Below are 15,459 nucleotides of genomic sequence, written 5' to 3' on the forward strand. Positions count from 1 at the left end.
ACGGACACGGATGAACCTGGAAAGCATCAATCTCGGCAAACTGACAGAAGAACAGAAAATCAAACACTGCATGTTCTCACTCATAGGCGGGTGTTAAACAGTGAGAACACATGGACAAAGGGAGGTGAGCATCACACACTGGGGTCTGTGGAGGGCATGTAGTGGGAGTTGGGGAGGGATATCATGGGGACAAATGCCAGCTATAGGTGATAGGGAGAAAGGCAGCAAACCACATTGCCAAGTATGTACCTATGTGACAATCTTGAATATTCTTCAAATGTACCCCAAAACCTAAATCGCAGTAACATACATATTTAAGCAAAAAAGGCTGCACTATTTTATATTCCCCATACGGTATTTAAGGATGGTCATTTCTCTCAGACCTTGCTAACACTTGTTATTTTACATTTCTTTAGATTATAGCCTTTCTAGTGTGTGTCAAAGGTATATGCCATTGTGGTTTGGGTGTAGATGGTCATAATGGTAATGATACTGATCATCTTGTTATGTGCCTGATGTCTGTTTGCATGTCTTATTAGTGCAGTGTGTGTTTAACCGTGTCTCTATTTTCCTTTGCAGATGAAGTCTTGCACTGTTGTCCAGGTTCGAGTGTAGTGGGGCGATCTCAGTTCACTGTAACCTTCGTTACCTGGGTTCAAAAAAGTCCCCTGCCTCAGCCCCCTAAAGTAGTTGAGATTAGTCTCCTACTACCATGCCTAGCTAATTTTTTGTATTTTTCCTTTTTGAGACAGAGTGTAGCTCTGTTGCCAAAGGTGGAGAGCATTAGCACAATCTGTGTTCATTGCAACCTGTACTTAACGTGGTTAGGCTCAGGGTTAGGGTTAGGGGTTAGGGATTAGGGGTGGGTTGGGGTTAGGGGCATGTGGTGCATCGTCCCAGCGCCGGCTTGCGTGGTGTGGCGTCCAGGCCCTGGCGTGCATCACGCGGCATCCTGCCGGTCTGCGGGGTTGCAGTCTTCTCAGTATATATCTGTGGGGAACCGTGAGTGTGGAGCTGCATGCTCCATGGCACAGGCCTAGCGGGCATAGCCTCGCTACAACTCTGGGCCACGTCTACAGTGAGTAAATTCCTTCCTGTTTGCAGCCCTTCAATGCTTATGGTCAGAGACTGGTAAGATCTCAGTATGGAAAACTGGACACCGAAAGCTCCTCTGAATCCTTCGCACCTAGGTTCTCCCCGCCCAAGGCCCGGTGGCTGCAGTGCAAGTTTTAATAATCAACACTGACATATCAGTGCAAATGTAGAAACTAACGTATCGTTAGGGTTTAGGGTGAGGATTAGGGCTAAGGGTTAGGGTTAAAAGTTAGAATTTAGGGGTTAGAAGAATTTTAGGCAAATTTGAAGGAAAGAATGATGCTTGAATCGTGCCTGAAGCACCAGAGTGAGAAACAGGGCTTGGGTCTTCCAGCTCTCAGCGGCGGCAGCTGAGTGAGGTTTCTCATTGGCTCCAGCTGGGCGACCGCCGGTTGTGGGGATGGTTCCCTCAGCGTCAATAGTCATACAGCCAGCTGGCAGCTGGGTATTTTGTCATTGACTGGTTGGTTGGTTAACGTTTTTAAGTCAGTTTGCATGCCTCGAAGTTCGGTTTCGTTTGCTTAGGGAAGACCTCAGGCTAACAGCTTTCCCCTTTTTTGCTTTAACATGTCAAAACCATGGTTCATATTCATTTTACTTTCCTGGCATTAATAGAAGAAAGTTTACATTTTTGTTGTCATTCAGAAAGTTGGTTTAATTGGCAGCCTATTTGTGATGTTGCATAAAATAATGTGTGTTGATTATTAGCATCTTAGATTAGATGAAATATGTTAACTCTATTAAGCTTTGTTATTAAACCATAACAGGAGTTCAGTTGCTTTTTTTTTTTTTTTCCTCCTAGGCTTTAACCATTTAAAATACACTCAAGCGTCTCCTAACAATGTGGATACTTTCTAAGAAATGTGTCCTTAGTGATTTCATCTTTGTGCACACACCATCAAGTGTCCTTGTAAAACCTGGATGGTGTAAGTGATATGGTATAGCTTCTTGCTTTCAGGCTACATACCATACCTGTACAGCTCATCTCTGTACTTCAGTGCTGTAGTCAAATGTCACACCATGGTGATTGTGGATTGTGATCCCTAAATATCTGAGTCAGGTCTCAGTCAAGTAGAAAGCTTATTTCGCCAAGGTTATGGACATACCCATGACACAGCCTCAGGAGGTCCTGACAACATGGGCCCAAGGTGGTCAGGGTAGAGCTTGCTTTTATATATTTTAGAGAGACATGAGACACCAATCAATATGTGCAAGATGTAAAGTCATTCGGTTCAGTGAGGTGGAACAACTGGAGGTAGGAAGGCGGGGTGGGGGGTGGTTCTAGGTCAGAAGTAGATAAAACAAAAGTTGCATTCTTTTGAATTTTTTGATCAGCCTTTCACTGAATACAATTTAGTCTGGTTCCGTGTATTTGCATTTTTACACATACAGTAGGGCAGAGGAATGGTGTGATCTTGGCCCAGCACACCCACCTCCTCCCTGGTTTAAGCGATTGTCTTGCCGCATCCTCCCCAGTAGCTGGGATTACAGGCATGCACCACCAAGCCTGGGTAATTTTTGTATTTTTAGTAGAGATGGGGTTGCTCCGTGTTTGTCAGGCGGGTCTCATCTCCCTACCTCAGATTATCCACCTGCTTAGGCCCCTCAAAGTGTTGGGATTATAGGCATGAGCCACTGTGCCTGGTCAGGAAGCTTATTTTGATTCTGATATTGTCAACTGTATTTCAGGTATAACTTATTTTCCTTGGAGCATTAAATACTGCATTGGTATTGTATTACAGAAATAAAACACAGATCCCTTTTTATCACCTTCATTGCTAGTGATATTGACAACTAAATTTAGATGCATTCCAGAGTCTGGGTTTCCAGTAATTCTTAGCAATCCTCTAAAGGTAAATTGCTTTTTCTCACGAGACACAGTGACATCTAAAGTTGCATTGATTGTCCTGCCACTTTTGTTTCTCTAGTTTCATCGATTGCTTCAAAGCATCTTTGGGGGGATAACTTTGAGTAACCCTTTAAACTTTTCAGTATTAGAAAGCATCATCATGAAACATTGAATAATTGTGGTCACAAATTCCCTTTACAGTCTTTCTTTGAATATTTTTTTCCAGTGGCAAATATTTGCTTTTGTTGTATTGTAGCTAAAAGGAATGCTGGGAAACAAAACAAAGACAGGCATTCATTATAATAGGTGATTCAGTCACAATCAATTGCTATTTTAATTTTTTTTAAGTTATACTTTTGAAAACGTCCTGCTGTAAATTGAAATAGTGTCCAAAATCTGAAGTCTTTCCTTGGTTCTAAGGTGACCAGATTTCCTAGAAAGTGAACCACACCACAAGAAAAAAATATATGATAAATATGTTTACATGGATGTATTTTAACATAAATCTTGTAAAATAGGCATTTCATTGAAATTACGTATGTTTGCATAAATTACTTTGCAGCATCATGAATGCCCTTGTTTTGAAAAGTAGGAGTAGTTAGTGTCAATTACTGCTTCTTATTAGTACAAATAATTAAGGAGATATTTTTAAAAATTACAATTTTTAAATAAAGGTTTTATGTTAAATTAGTTTTAGAATCACACCGAAATTGGGAGGAAAATGCAGATTTCCTGTGTAGACCCGAACTAGTTTCCCCTCGTATAAACATATCAACATGTATGAGATGTGTTGTTAACAGTATATATATATATATATATATATATATATATATATATATATATATATATTTGAGATGGAGTCTTTCTTGCTCTGTAACCCAGGTTGGAGTGCAATGACACGATACTGGCTCATTGCACTCTCCATCTCCCATGTTTAAGCGATTCTCCTGCTTCAGCCTCCCAAGCAGCTGGGATTACAGGTGCCCACCAGCACGCGTGGCTAATTTTTTGTATTTTTAGTTGAGACGGGTTTCGCCATGTTGGCCAGGCTGGTCTGGAACTCTGACCTCAGAATATTTACCCGTCTAAGCCTTCGAAAGATGTGGGGTGACAGGCATGAGCCACCATGTCCTGCCTACTATCAGTATATTTGCTTCGGTTAGGTATCTGTTCAGATATTTACCCAGTTTTAAAATCACGTGTGTGTTTTGTCATTATCTTCTCACATCTCTCTTTTCTTTTTGTTCTCTGCATACAGTTTTGCACAGTAGAATACTTAGTTTTATGAAGTCCGTTATCAATATTTTCATGAATTGGCATTTGATGTTTTGTGTTACAAGTCAACACCAAACTCAACGTCATATAGATTTTCTTTTAGATTTTTTATAGTTTTGCATTTAAAATTACAGTCTCTGGACTATTTTGAGTAGGTTTTTGTTTTTCTTAATTTGTGTATATATTCATTTGATTCGACATGGCTTCCAAAGTCTTCCATCACCGTCTTTGGGAAGGAATGGCTACAGTGGGCTTCATTTTGGTTTGAATTTCTAAAATTATTACATTGAGTAAACTCAATATTGAATTTTATAGGTATTTCAGGACAGCCAGGCGGGGGTGCACGTCTGCTGAGAAACTGAGCAAGAGTATCTGTGCTGAGCTCTGGTGCCACCAGAGGGCGCACGAACCCACCCCTGACCAACTTCCCTCTGAGGTGCCCGAAGACTTCCTCGGGGCAGCACGACGGTGGTGTCAACTAAGTCTTGTTCATTGGTGAGTAAAAAGCTTCCTTTCCACGGCCCTGAGTGCAGAGAAGAGAGTCTTTAGAGTACTCAGCAAAGGAAGAAATTCATCTAGAAAAATGAAATCCCCAAATCCCATCATTACGACTACATCCTGATATCATTGTCAATATCCAGACACAGTGGCTGCTAAGATATGTTCTCACAGTGGCCTCTAATATAATAATCACACCGTGCCCTAACATTACTATGATATCCATACCGTACACTAACACCAACATAATATCCACACCAATATAATATTCTAACGCTAATCTGATATCCACACTGTTGCTTCTAATGCTAATGTAATACTATCCATATGGTTCCCTGATGTTAATGTAATATCTGCACTGTTCTCCAACACCAATATAATATGTACACTGTGCCCTAACACTAATATCCACACTGTGCAGTAAAACTAATGTGTCCACACAGCAGCCTCTAATACTACTAAGTATAATAATATCTACTAAGTGGAGTTGGTTGACATTGAGGCTTTTATAAGGGTTCACAGCTTTGGATGAAGAGTAGCCTCTATAGTGGATTTTGGTGACGTCTCTGCTTTTCTGGCATAGTATTGATATGGTTGTTTTAAAAAGTAATTTACTTTTTAATAATGTCATACTTCTAGGAAACTTCCAGTAGCAGTGCAAAATATAACCTGTTTCTTTTCTTAGAGTCCCCACCAGTTATTGCTGTGCCAGATTTGCAACATCCCACAAAATACTCCGGTATATTTTATCCAAAGTGTGGAAACTCTCTTAGGTTACCACCGCATAACCCCTAGATCAAGAAATCAGCATGGTTCCTACATGATAATTCAGTTCACAAACTCATTTACCTTTTACCTCTTGCCCCGCTTGGGAGTAAAATATGTTTTTTCATTCTGATCCAGTTTTCCTGACACTGTTTCCAAGACTTTCCTGCATATTTATGATCTTGACACATTTAAAGAGCATACAAGTTTTTGTTTGAACACCTGTTTTCAGGTCTTTGGGGCATATAGCTAGCAATGGAATCACTGAGTCATACGGTAAATCTACTTGCAACCATTTGAAGAAACTTCAAATTAGTTCCCAGGGCTCATCCCTCACTTCTATCACATTCACAGAGAAGGCTTCCCTGATTATCTTATCCGCCACCAACACCGCACCCCTGCTCATGCTAGTGTGCATTACACCCACATCTGATTTTGCTTTCCTTTCCTTTCCTTTCATTTTCTTTCTTCTTTCCTTTCCTTTCCTTTCTCCTTTCCTTTCCTTTCCTTTCTCTGGTGTTTTATTTTATAAGAACACCTTATTTTATAAGGACACTAATCTCATCAGGCCAGGGCCCAACCCTATGACTTCATTTAACTTGACTGACTTCCTTAGAGACCCCATCTCTAAATACAGACACACTGTGGGGTTAGGACTTGGACATATGAATTTGTGGGAGATACCAACATTCTATCTGTAGCACATGAAAACTTTTTAGAAATGTTAAATCTTGGGATTTACCATGAAACTACTGTGTCAGAAACCCTAGGATTTGGTCTCAAATGTCTCTTTCAATCAGGCTTTTCGGTGTGTCTGAGTTTGAGACCCAATAAGAGTCAATACAGGAAGTGGATGGAGGGGAGATGAAAGAAGTAGATTGTCAGCAGAACGTGGAGAACTTTGAGGCTCAAGAATGCAAAGGCTGCTCTTAGTCAGTGGGACACCTACAAGGAGAGGAGCTAAATCATTTCTTTTGCCGTCTGTTTGTGGAAGGAAGGGGAGGAAAGAAAGGAGGAGAGAAGGAAAAAAGGACGGAATTAAGAGAAAGGGAAGAAAGGAGAAAGAGAGGGAGGGAATAAGAAAGGGACAGAAGAAGGCCTTTTGGAAAACAGTTTCCCATTTCCGGTGTTTACATTCTAAATACAGTAATGGAGAAATGGATAAATGTGATATATATTATGAAAATCTATAGCTCATTCCAGGGTCAAGCCAGCAAAGGAGAAAGGGGAATCAGGGTAACTTGTAGATCTGTGCAACCTCCCACTGACAAAAATGTGGACGCTCAGATAGGAAGCTGATGTGAGGCACACATTCAGTTTTATTTATTTGTGCTGATGTTAACAGGAGGACATCTAAGTGACTGTGTTTACTAAGATAGAGATATAGCTAAGAGAGCAGTCAGTTCTGAAGCTACCTTCAGAAGGTGATTACTGAATCTTGTGGATTCTCCGCAAGTTTGAGGAAGGGCACACAGTGAGAGAGGATAAATAAGGTCACAGAGAAAGCGACTGTTTCAAGGAAAGCAAAGACCCAGAATGAGGGTGAAGATGAGGGCAGGGTAAATCGCAACGACATGTAAATTTTTTTTGCCAGTTAGCACCTCAAAAGGCATCCCGGTCTGAGCTCTGCAGAAGGGACGTGTTTGCAACTCATTGTGAGTCCTCTGGGTGAATCACTGACTGTGCCTATGAACAGGACCAACTGGCCAAAACTGTGAATTGTGATGACCACCACTGTTGTTAGGCTGAACCCTTGTTAAACAGGATAGTGGTTTTCAGTACCAGCTAAAAGAATTTTAAAATGTTGACCATTTATATTATTTAAGTAATGTGCTACCATTTATAGTCATTTATATGACATTAATATACCATTTATATCACATATGCCATTAAGTAAAATAAAGTCAACATTTATATTACTGAAGCAATGTGCTACAGAAACCCTAAAGGGGTTTCTGTAACATTAAATTGATGGCTCTCTAGTGCAGTCCAGAATCACCTGTAGGGCGTGTTGGGCCACAGATTGCTGGTTTCCACTCAGAGTTTCTTATTCAGTAGGTCTGGGTGGGGTCTGAGAATCTGCATTTATAATAAGTTCTCAGACACAACTGATGCTGCTGGTTCGGGAACCACAATATGAGAACTATGGTTAAGCCTCACGCCACAGCATTCCTATAGCAAGAGCCACCTGTGCTAATTCAGGGTAACTTGTTGGCTGCAAACTGTAACCATAGGCAACTTCTTTAGCAATATAAACCTCTAGATAAAAGAAACACTCGACAATCATAGTAGAAACATATATGGTCAATGAAATATCTTTTTTTCCAAATGGGAACATGTGTCTTACAGCCTCAAAAGAATATTTTCACCTAGACTGCACTAAAGTAACAAGATAAATCTGAAACTAAAACTTAAAACGGCCTTTATGAACAGAAACACTTTGACACCTCAGGTAAAGGGCTACATATTTCCCTCTCTATTTTCATATCTTAGCTTTAAGATGAAATGACATTGTCATTTTACTTATAATAGGAGAACCTACGAATAGGAGAACTTAAATAACATTGTCATTTGACTTAAAACAGGACAACCTAGAAACTTGATTCCCGCTTATTAGTGCAAACCAAAGGGGTTATTTCCAAATATTTTCAGTTTAGTTTTTGTTCATGTGTAATATAAATGATTTAAAAGCCAGGTTTCGGGGAAAGCTGCCATAAATGTGTTTAATAGTTGCTGCCTCAGCATCCATTTTCAGACCTGACCTAAGTTGTCTGAAGCCCAGTCTCACTGTATCCCCTCCGATCTGGGTAACCCTCCCCCTCCCTGGGTGGTCGTGATGTGGCCCATTTGTTCTTCATCCCGCTGAGTCAGAACACACCCATCACACAGCTGCTGGTCATGATAAAACCTAATGGTCGACACCAGAGCCCTGTAAATAAGCCCAGCTCCACGTGTTCTCTTAAATCAGCAAAGCCACACCCTCACGGGAAAGCCCGAGAAGAAAGCTTCAGGCCCTCCCTCTGCTCTCTGGTTCCTCACGGCCTTCAGACTGCCCCTCGGGCTCCAGACGCTCCCCGACCTTCTCCAGGATGTGTAAGTTAGAGATTTCTTCTGTTCCTGTGTTTTGGTGTTGCCTCCTCCTTGTGCCTTACCTGACTGACACCCCAGAGCCTGCCTTTCCTCCTGGCCAGGGCTCTCCTGGAGATGGGTTGGCTTCTGGCCTCCTTTAAAGAGAGACCTCGACCAAATTAGAGAGAAACCTAAATAAATAAATCAGAACAGAAAGCTTGGTTTTTTACTTAAAATCCATATTTATAACATAAAATGTGTTTATGCTAGATTTAGAACACACTAGGCCTGTTCTAGCTCTAAATTGCACTGCTATCTTGTAGTATGCAGTTATTCCTCATTTTATTTTCTACTTGAAGCCATTGTATTTCCTCAGTTTATAAACACCTTGAATTCTTGAGCTGAAAAGACAGGGTAACTTGATAGGGCATCCCCCTTAGGAACCATAACCCCCAATGCAGAACAAATTAAATGTGCAAAACTGTGAGCACCATGTCCTATGTTATTAAAGATAGAATATAATGCTGAAAGGCAAGAAAGTCTTTATGAAGAAGTTTAAAGGAGTAGAAGAATGGACAGATGAACTGGAAATGGAAAGATCAGTTTTCCTTTCCTTTAGGAGTAAGCCCCTTTGGAAACTAGCTGGTAAATGTCACAGTCCCTTTAGATGGCAAGGTTAGTGAATACTAAGAAAACACTAGGGTACAAGTGTTCATCACGCAAAGCACACCTGTAATATTTCATCTGGTCTCTCAGTGACCCTAGAAGAAACAAGAGACGTTTTCAGATGAGGAGATTGGGCTTCAGGGTGAAATTAGGAGACTGGTAAGACTCACAGAGAGAGTCAGTGGTGGAACGGAGTTCAGATCCACATTCTTCCAACTGCAAGCGCAGGGCATTTTCCACTAATCAGTGCACTAACCCAAGAAATCTAATTTTTCCAAACATTTAAAATGATGCTATGGCCATCTGAGTAAAACCACTTTTGGCCTCCACTTCTGATTCCTCATTACCAGCCTACCATTGTTTATCTGATATGGGCAGCAGAATTAAGATGTAATGAAGTCTAACAGAACCCCTCATTACCTGTGTAGATACAGTAGTAACAGAGATGGTGATATCGTTTGAATGTTTGGGCCCTTCAAGTTTCATGTTGAAATGTGATCCCCAGTGTTGGAGGTAGGGCCTGCTGGGAGGGAGGTGTTGGCTCATCGGGCAGATCCTTCCTGAATGGCTTGGTGCCCTCCTCACAGTAATGGCTGAATTCCTGCTCTCTTCACTCACTGAGATCTGGTTGTTAAAGTGTGATACTGCCCCCGTCTCTCTCTTGCTTCCTCTCTCACTATGTTAGGTGCCAGCTCCCCTTTGCCTTCTGCCATGGTTGTAAGCTCCCTGAGGTCTCACAAGAAGCAGATGCTGGTGCCATGCTTCTTGGACAGTCTGCACAACCATGAGTCTAATCACCCTCATTTCCCTATAAATTACCCAGCCTCAGGTATCCCTTTATTACAGCAATGCAAATTGGACTAATACAGATGAAGAGATAAAGTATTAATTTAGAAGATGTTTATATACATATATATAAATATATATATATATATACACATACATATGCATATATATGTATATATGTATATATGTTTAACATTCTCACTGAGACTGGGAGGTGTTAGAGACACATAATTGAAAACGAAATCTCCCCCCAACCAAGAAAACTTCTCCACGAAGGTAGAAGAGAAAGAAATACTATTATTACACTTTAATTTCTGGGGTGCATGTGCAGAACGTGCATTTTGTTACATAGGTATCCACACATCTTGGTGCTTTGCTGCATCTGATCCTCCCATCAACTACACTAGGTATTTCTCGTGTTATCCCTTCCCAATCCCCCCACCCCTACCTGTTCCTCCCCACCCCTCCCCCACCACCCACAAGCCCCAGTGTGTGATGTTCCCCTCCCTGTGTCCATGTGGTCTCATTGTTCACCATCCACTTATATTTTAGAAAAAATATGTTTTAAGTTCTGCAATACATGTGGAAATCATGTAGGCTTGTTCAATAGGTATACACATGCCATGGTGGTTGTTACTTCATCCATTGCCCCGTCATGTACATTAGGTATTTCTCCTAATGCTATCCCTCCCCAATTCGCCCACACCCTGCTATTCCTCCCCTAGCCCCTCAGCCCCTGGGCCCCAGTGTGTGATGTTCCCCCACCTGTGTCTGTGTGTTCTCATTATTCAGCACCCACTTATGAGTGAGAACATGCAATGTTGGGTTTTCTGTTCTTGTGTCAGTTTGCTGAGAATGATGGTTTTCAGCTTCATCCATGTTCCAGCAAAGGACATGAAGTTATTTTTTATGGCTGCGCAGTATTCCATGGTGTATGTGTGACATATTTTCCTTGTCCAGTCTATCTATGATGGGCATTTGGGTTAGTTCAAAGTCTTTGCTATGGTAAACAGTGCCACAATAAACATACGTGTACACGTGTCTTTATAATTGAAAGTGTTATAATCCTTTGGGTACATATCTAATAATGGGATTCCTGGGTCCAACAATATTTCTATTTCTAGATCCTGAAGGAATCACCACACTGTCTTCCACAATGGTTGAACAATTTACACTCTCAACAGCAGTGTAAAAGCATTCCTGTTTCTCCACATTGTCTCCAACATCTGTTGTCTCCAGATTTTTTAATGATTGCCATTCTAATTGGCATGAGATGGTACCTCAAAGTGGTTTTGATATGCATTTCTCTAGTTATCAGTGATGATGGGCTTTTTTTTTTTATGCTTGTTGGCTGCATGAATGTCTTCTTTTGAAAAGTGTCTCTTCATCTCTGTCACAAAATTTTTTGCCCATTCTTTTGGTTGCCAGTTCACTCTAATGCTAATTTCTTTTGCTGTGCAGAAGTTCTTAAGTTTAGATCTCATTTGTCTGTTTTGGCTTCTGTTGCCATTGCTTTTGCTGTTTTAGTCATGAAGTCCTTGCCTATGCTTATGTCCAGAATGGTACTGCCTAGGTTTTTTATGGTGTTAAGTCTTATGTTTAAGTCTTGAATCCATCCGGAGTTGATTTTTATATAAGGTGCAAGGAAGGGATCCAGTTTCATCTTTCTGCATGTGGCTAGCCAGTTTTCCAACACCATTTGTTACCTAGGGTATCCTTTCCCCATGGCTTGTTTTTGTCAGGTTTGTCAAAGATCAGACAGTTGTAGCTGTGTGGTGTTACTTTCGAGGCCTCTGTTCTGTCCCGTTGGTCTACATATCTGTTTTGGTACCAGTACCACGGTGTTTTTACTACTGTGGCCTTGTAGTACAGTTTGAAGTCGGGTAGTATGATGTCTCCATAATTGTGTGCTTAGGATTGTCTTGGCTATGTAGGTTCTCTTTTGGTTCCGTATAAAGCTTAAGGTGTTTATTTTCCAATTCTGTGAAGAAAGTCATTGGTAGCTTGATGGGGATAGCATTGAATATGTAAATTATTTTGGGCAGTATGGCCAGTTTCACAATATCGATTCCTCCTGACCATGAGTATGAAATGTTTTTATATCTGTTTCTGTCCTCTCTTATTTTCTTAAGCAGTGGTTTGTCCTTCTTTTTGAAGAGGTCCTTCACATGTTTTGTTACTTGTATTTCTAGGTATTTTATTCTCTTTGTAGCAACTGTGAATGGGAGGTCACTCATGATTTGGCTCTCTGTGTGTCTGTTGCTGATGTACAGGAATGCTCATAATTTTTGCACATTGTTTTTGTATCCTGAGACTTTGCTGAAGTTGCTTATCAACTTAAGGAGATTTGGGCTGAGACAATGGGGTCCTTTAAATATACAATCATGTCATCTGCAAATAGAGACAATTTGACTTCCTCTTTTTCTAATTGAATAACCTTTATTTCTTTTGGCATGAAACCAGAGTGAGATGCACTTCTCAGGAAATCAGCTCAGCAGTTGCAAAGACAGAAAAAAAAAAAAAAAACTCTCACCTTTTTATATAAAAAGCAGATACAACCTTTAACATACAAATTCTCAAGGTAAGCAATAACTTGTCCTCAAGGGGACTTTACAGTCCCATTTGTCACACACCTTTCATCTTAAGCGTTCTTAGCAATTGGGGTAACCGTCTCTGTTAGACAATTGGCTTTTCCAAAGAAAAAATAAACTTCTTATGTCTTTATAAAAGGAGGTTGTCTTGCAACTTGGAGTAAGATACCTGCGGAACTTACCCTCCCAGCCTCCTACTGAACCTGAGAAATGGAGGTGTTATCTTCCTTGATAATTTTCAAAGTGATGATTCCCAGGCTTTCAGAACAGCATCTTTGGGTCTTAAAACTAATGAGACTAAGTTATCTTTTAAGAATATTTACATACATTTCAATATGACAAAGATGTACAAGCTTTCTAAAATAAATGCCCTAAGCAAAAGGTGCTTCTTTTCTTATTTTTAACATGGAGAATATATGAGTCAGTTAGTAATTATAGGCTTCTAACAAAATACTACAGATTGGGTAAGTTAAACAACAGATATTTGTTTCCTCACTGTTCTTGAGGCCGAAAGTCTAAGACGAAGGTGCCAGTGGGGTTGGCTTTTGGTGAGACTGCTCTTCCTATCTTGGAGACAGTTACCTTTTCACTCCCTCCCATGTGGCCTTTTCCCCATGCACAGGGAGAGAGATCTCTTGTGTCTCTTTCTCCTCTTAGAAGAACACCAGTCTTATCATACTGAAGCCCAATCCTTGTCATCTCATCTAACCTTAATTAACTCTTTAAAGGCCCTCTCTTCCAATAAAGTCACACTGGAGGGTAGGACTTCCACATGCAAATTTAGTGTGGGGCACAATTCAGTCCTTTACATAGAGTCGAGCTTCTTATTTTTAGTTGGCCTTTGTCCTTATGGGAATAACAAGCCAGGCTGAGTCCTTCTCATCATGGGGCATGTATTGGAAGAAGAGATGATGAAAAGCAAGTACATTTATCACTTGCAAGTAATAATCAAGGAAAGAAACAGTGATGAGTGAAGGCCCTTGGCTCAAGGATGAGAAAATACCTGTGAGCTCCTGGTTAGCCAGGTAGTAAATCAAGCATTCCTGATGATTTGGAAAGAATGGAGCTAGAAAAACCAATTCAGGAAAGCAGAATCATCTAGATAGTCAGTGATATAACTAAGTCGTATGTACTATTTAGGCCATCGATCAATAATTTATCAACATTCCACTTACATATTAGCTCATTTGTTTATGCACTCAACATTTAATCACCCCTAGATTCATTGTACACATCAGTATGGCTGAAAACTACCCAGATAATTTTTTCCTTCCTGCAATCACTTACTACCACTGTAGATTTTATGAAACTATTAATCAGGTTTGAACTTAGATTTCAATTTCAAGCTGTTGTCATGTTGATTTTACACAAAGAAATACGAGGTGACATGTCAGAATTCTCTTCCTACCAGTACAGTTCACAAAACCCATGAAACATTTATATGGCTTGAAGCATCATATGTGCTCAGTTTATGGTGAGAAAACAGTTATCTGCATTTCTTCCCAGTTTTAAAAAAACAACCATCAACTAATTGAAAAAGCATAACTCACTCAAAATAACTGAAAGATGGTCTAAATAAATTTACAAGATTATGTAGTCTGATAACATCCACAGATAGATAGTAAACTTACATCGAAGGAGTTTGGGATGAGTCTTCACTCATGAAGTACTGAGTTTCAGAACTCAGTACTTCCCTCTTCTCAATGTATGGCCATTCTGTTGGTAGGGTGGATTTTCATCACTGGAAGCAGATGTTACACTGCTCCTCCCCTCAGGCAATCTGGCTTAGAGGAAGGCAAGTGAAGGCCAGATGAGACTGAGCCTGCACCCAGCTCCCCATGCCCATCCAACCCTCTGATTCTCTACCCTGCGCATCTTGAAGTCAAGTTAGGTATGTTTTAATGACTGCGTCATAGTTTAAAGAAATGAAAGCGATGATGATTCATTGTGCATTTGTTAAACCAAGTTTCAGACATGATTAACGTGGGCCCTGGACACCAAGCATGGGTGAATTATTTTAGTCTCAGGAAGACAGGTTTTGTAATGTATTTTGTATTAGGCAGAATGAGAAAGTAGAGAGATTGGAGAGTCCTAGATAAGCTGATAGAGAATGGGTAGGACCCCACTGGCACCTTCTCACCCTTCTCCTGACCAGCAGACTGCTGGTTAATCCCGGCTTTGGTCTCATCTAGCTTCCTACGTGGTTCATCAGTGGCAGTGGGGCACAATGCATTATCTGCTGAAACACAAAGAAAATGCTGATGCATTTCACATTTATTTCCTCAAGTCAATTGAACTTTCCCCTAAAATACGGTCACATTATTAATTAGTTTAAATCTTGTCTTTGCCACATATTATGTGTAACATTGAGTAAGCAATTTAACTTTTCTACGTCTCATTCCCTCATCTGTAAAATGAGGTTGACAATAGTGTCCCCTGAGGGTGGTTGGTGAGAATATTAAATAAATCAATATACGTAAACCTCTTAGAACCATGCCTAGTGCATAACAAATACTTCATAGAAAGATTCTTTGTTATTTTATTTTATTTTCCACAAGTTATTGGGGTGCAGGTGGTATTTGGTTACATGAGTAAATTCTTTAGTAATGTGTGAGATCCTAGTGCACCCATCGCCTGAGCAGTATACACGGCATTGTATTTGTTGCTTTTGTCCCTTGTGCCTCCCCCCCTCCACCAAGTCATCGAAGTCCACTGTGTCATTCTTAAGCCTTTGTGTACTCATAGCTTAGTTCCCGCATATCGGTGAGAACATACAATATTTGGTTTTCCATTCTCGAGTGGCTTCACTTAGAATAAGTCACCAATCTCATCTAGGTTATGGCAAATGCTGCTAATTTATTCCTT

At 40.4% G+C, this 15,459-nt stretch overlaps 1 long non-coding RNA gene across 4 annotated transcripts in view; it reads left to right on the forward strand.

The window, feature by feature from the left end:
- The window catches only part of LOC120363017 (uncharacterized), a 267,844-nt gene that overhangs the window by 15,934 nt on the left and 236,451 nt on the right, over window positions 1–15,459 (forward strand). For all 4 annotated transcript variants that reach the window (XR_012512242.1, XR_012512243.1, XR_012512241.1 and 1 more), the window contains one exon: window positions 4,535–4,714. This is a non-coding gene — a long non-coding RNA (uncharacterized LOC120363017). The remainder of the gene's footprint in view (window positions 1–4,534; window positions 4,715–15,459) is intronic.

Source organism: Saimiri boliviensis, chromosome 10 (genome assembly GCF_048565385.1).
Source record: "Saimiri boliviensis isolate mSaiBol1 chromosome 10, mSaiBol1.pri, whole genome shotgun sequence".
NCBI lineage: Eukaryota > Metazoa > Chordata > Mammalia > Primates > Cebidae > Saimiri > Saimiri boliviensis.